The sequence below is a fragment of the Fukomys damarensis genome, unplaced genomic scaffold (genome assembly GCF_012274545.1).
Source record: "Fukomys damarensis isolate Sample0158 unplaced genomic scaffold, DMR_v1.0_HiC HiC_scaffold_12, whole genome shotgun sequence".
Classification (NCBI taxonomy): domain Eukaryota; kingdom Metazoa; phylum Chordata; class Mammalia; order Rodentia; family Bathyergidae; genus Fukomys; species Fukomys damarensis.
In genome coordinates, this window is record NW_022900924.1 from 52,768,816 (window position 1) to 52,773,414 (window position 4,599).

Here is a 4,599-nt window from a genome sequence, read left to right on the forward strand (position 1 = left end):
CACTCCCAGCATGCACTCTGCCCGAGGAGGAAGCTCGAATCAGTCGCTGGAGACCTGGGCGCAAATCAGCGCAAATGCCTCCCAAATCAAGTTTGCGATCCTGGGAAGTTTAGTAAAAACAACCCCGCTGTCAGTTTGGCTTCTCACAGCTGGTGGGGTCAAGTCATCCACACAGTATAAACCCAGGCCAGCAGAACCTTGTCCTGCCCGGGCCCCCAGACGCCCTCTGGGAAACAAAGGGTTTGAAAATGTCTTAAACTTTTCCAGTTTGTTTATTTTCCAGTGTTTAATGATATTGTCCATGCAAGGAGCAGAGCCCTAGCTCCTGCTAACAATTAAAGAGGTTCTCTAATTTAGGAGAGAATGATTTTAAAAGGAGAGGGAGAACTTGCACAGGAAGCAAAGCAAACACTTCACACTGAGAACATACACGCAGGGGAAGTGAGACTTGAGGAGCCCTCGATTGCGTGGTTCATGTATGGAGAGAAAACTACTCATGGGGCCGAGCAGCTAAGGGGCACGTTTAGACAAGGCTGGCAAATGTCAGCCAGACCTTACCACGTGGCCACCACCACCAGTTTCACGACGGTGACTCCCATCTATGACCCTACACTTCACCATCCCACAGATCCATCAGTAAAAGGAGCAGATTTCACTGTGCTTGCTCCTATCTGCCACAAGCTCACTCCGTGATGTGGGGTCCCCTGGGCATATTCCACATGTAGTCACAGACAGGAGTGCAACTGAAAGTGGACGCCACATCTCACGAAGTCTTCCCCGTTCTCATTCTGTTCCACCCCTTGCGTGTGCTGCCCGTGGTCACTGCAGGGGAGGCCTTGCTGCCAGCAGACTCTGTGACAGTGCTGCTGCCCAGGCCCTTGGTGAGGTCTACAGCTCTCCAAACTGCAGCCCCTGAGGCTCTGCGACAGCACTGTGGACCTGGTGCATTGCTGCCCTGGAGCCTCCACGTGCTCTGATGTGTTCCCCGGTGCTGTCACACCTTGTCATTTGGACACCGAACAGAACTGACCTCCCTGAGTCTCACAGGGCCGGAGGTATGGCGAGGCTCTACTTCCCTCCCCTGCTGCTAATGGATGTCTCTGCTCTAAATCCAGCCCACACAACTGAATCCCCCGGCTAAAGTGAAGATCCTACCCCTGCATCCTCAGGTCATGATGCTCAACCTTGGCTGGACAGTAGAATTACCTGGGGAGCTTTTAAAAGTCCTGCTGCCAAGGCCACGCCCCAAACCAAATAGTAAAAGTTTCTGGGCATCGGAAATATTTACGTCTCCCTAAGCAATTAACACGCACAGCCAAGGTTGAGCACTACTGCTTTAGAGGGAGGAAAGGAGGATGGAAAGGAAGTGGGGGGAGGCTGAGAAAAGGATAAGGGAAGAAATCCAGGCCAAACTTGGGAGCCCTTTCCCGGGATGAAAGGGGACCGACGCCAGCCTGATCCAGTGCCCCACCCCGGGACGCACACCGAGAAGACCTAATGATTCTACTGCCGAACCCGCCAGCAACTTGCGCTGCTGCTGTCAGAGTCTTTCAGCTGAGTCAACATTCTGGGAGAGCCAAAGAAGACGAGTGCAGGAGAACTCACCGTGGGTGACTCTCCTGTTCAGACCCAGTGACATCCGAGACACCTAAAGGGAAGGCCCTCGTCAGGGCCAGTGGTGGAGATAGGCAGAATCTGCTCATTGTCAGGACTTCGGGATCGGCATCTGATCTGTGTAGATTTTCAGAGGACTCGGGACAGCCGGCCGCCTGCTCTGAGAACAGGTGTGGCTGGGATCAGGCTGATGCTGGCTAGGTGCGCAAAGAGTTCATCCTTTCATTCACTCGTTCCTGCATCCACCCGTCCATTTGCTCACTTATATCGGAGCGTGTCAGAGCTACACACGAAGGGCCTCACTCACACATCATGTGCAGCCGGGTGGTTTCTGAGCTTTTTGTTTTTAGCTCAGGAATGTGGGGTCTGAGTGAAACCGTATGGAGGCATAAACAAATACAAGGTGCACTGTTCCAGCTGAAGTAGGGTAGGAGGCCTTGCCCTGGCCCGCTCGCCTCCCCTCCCCTGAGGGGCTTCACCAGATTCTTCTGTTTCAAGGAGAAACAGGATTGGAAACCTCTCGTTTTAATAAATGAGTCCACAGCAGTCGCACAGACTTCGTGTAGCAAACTGGGCCAGGCACAGGAGCATACGGGGCAGACTGATGTGCAGGCCCCACAATAGGAAGAGGCCCAGGATAGATGACGTCTCTGTCTCACATGCTCCACCTCTCGGTTTAATCAGGAATCGCAGGCTGGGATGCCCCCTGGGCCCCCAGGTTTAACGCTCATCTGGAGCAGGTGCCACTCTGCCAGAGCCCACTCTGGGGTTCTGGGTGTTTACCAGGTTGTTCAGGATTTTGAATATCGCACTCAGATCCCACCCCCAAAGTTGTCAAAGTGGGATTAAAAACCAGGCAGCAACAGAAAAACAAGAGGACCCGTGCCTACCTTCTCACAGCTACCATTTAACACTAGATCCGCCTGAGATCTTTCAGGAAAGGGGAGACCATTCTTTTCAGGGATCCTTCTGGGTGTGAACTTCCATTCATACCGAATGATGTATCTTGGACGCAGGGTGGCCATGCTCACCTCTGAGGTAGGTTAAAAGCCACGCACTACCTCAGGACAAAGCCTGTGGGCACCAGGAGTCAGGCCGGCTGAGGTTAATCCCCAGCCCTTTCGCTTGCCAGCAGTGCCACACTTGTAAGGCAGGCGTTTCTCTGATCCACAGTCCCTGGATGGAGGCTACTGCTTCTCAGGGGATGCCGTCAGCTGAAGGCATCCATAGTGCCCAGTTATGCCCATTCCCAGGAGTACAAAGATCCAGCCTGGTTGCCCCTAAGGGTAACATCACTGAAGAGTACTCAAGCTTCAGCGCACCCCATGGAAGCAGCTGAGGCCTTGGGGGCACCTTTCTGTGGTTCATCATCCCCTGCCTGATCCTGTCCCATGACCCTCTGGCAGAGTCGCTCTGTGAACACCACTCAGCACACCCACCGTGTGAGCCTGGCCCTTGGTACTACTCATTCTGCCCTTTACAGCTACTGAGTGTTAAGTGAGCACATTGCTCGTGGGAAATTTCCCCTCTCCCACAGTGCCTGGGATGCAGGAAATGAGCTGTATATGTGTATTCGCTTCTTCCGTCTCTCCTTTCTTCCTCCAAGAGTGTTTGTGGGTTTGATTGTGAGGGACTTCTGTCCTCCAAGAAAGAAGCCTGGCTGTTCATTGGCGGAGCAAAAGTGCTGGACGCCATGACCCATCCCTTCCTGATGTACAAGGGCTCCGCCCTTCACCTCACACAAACACACAGACACAGAGGTGCACAAGCAGTGTTGCAGAATCCCACAGTCTCCATAACTCTGTAAACACCCAAAGCTTTACGGCACCACCACAATACACGGAGAGTTGTTTGTGTCGAGATCTGTGTACCAGGAGCTATGAGACATCACAGGAGGGAGAGAGCGTTTCCTGGTGGTGAAATCAGGAGGGCTTCAGGAAGGAGGTCACATTTGTCACAGGCTTTGAAGGATGGGTAGAAATCCAGAGAGCGTGGGAGTGGCTTTCCAGGCCAAGGGAATGCTATGGCAGGAAGCTTGGAGTTGGGAAAACATGAAGCATGTCTAGGCCAGTCTCCAGCTTGGCTGAAGGCAGTTTCATAGCCAAGGAAGAGAGGTGGAGCCAAAGTGGGAAGATAGTTAGGGACCTGAGTGGGTGGAGCCTCGAGAGCCAAGCTGAGGCCGGAGGAATTCTGAGAGGTGAGGAGAGCTGTTCATAGCTCAGTCACAGGGAGGGTTGAATGGGAAAGAGACTGAGGTCAAGAAACAGGCAGGAGGCTGTGGGAACAGGCTAGAGAGAAGCCCTCCAGCTGGGGGGTGATTGGCCAAGAGGGCAGGAGTCCTGGAACAGGGGTGCTGGCCTCCTTTTGGATCATTATTATTAATCCCTCCAGGGCCCCGCTGTGCAAGTATGTCAGATCTTGGTTTGAGACCAGGTGACAAGTGAGCTCACTCCCCAGCAATTGTTTGGGGAAGTGAAAGAGGAAACCGACCTCAAAATAAAGTGCCTGACTCACTGTCTCTGAGTGACCATGTGCAGGAAAATTCTCCCAACCTGCTGCCAGTCACCTCTTCTGTCCTGCCTTCACAGAAATGCAGACACCAGAAGGGAGTCCCACGCAGCAAGCACCCAGACACCTCCAGAAACAGGGCAGACGTACACCTACTTCCTTACTTGCTTGCTTTAGGGCCTTGGGCACATCACTTGCATATTTCCGGGCCTCAGTCTTCTCATCTATAAAATAGCAATCATAACTATGCCATCCCATTTGTGGGACTTTTATGAGATCAAACAGCCTAATAAACTTGAATATACTTATAGCTCTTTGGGAGCAGGTGCTACAGAAAGGCAAGGTGTAATTGTTAATATTGTTGTGTAACTGGTTGTTACTCTTGCCACCCCCTGCAGACTTGTGTGTCTCTTTTTCAAATGCTGTTCACCGTGTTCTTCTTTCATAAAAAAAAAAAAAAAAATTCCCAAACACCAC

General features: G+C 52.3%; 1 long non-coding RNA gene across 3 annotated transcripts in view; it reads right to left on the minus strand.

Annotated features, from left to right (window-relative positions):
- Nucleotides 1-372: 372 nt before the first annotated feature.
- The window catches only part of LOC104862325, an 11,073-nt gene continuing 6,846 nt past the window's right edge, over nt 373-4,599 (minus strand). For all 3 annotated transcript variants that reach the window (XR_004516852.1, XR_780276.2, XR_780275.2), the window contains one exon: nt 373-4,346. This is a non-coding gene — a long non-coding RNA (uncharacterized LOC104862325). The remainder of the gene's footprint in view (nt 4,347-4,599) is intronic.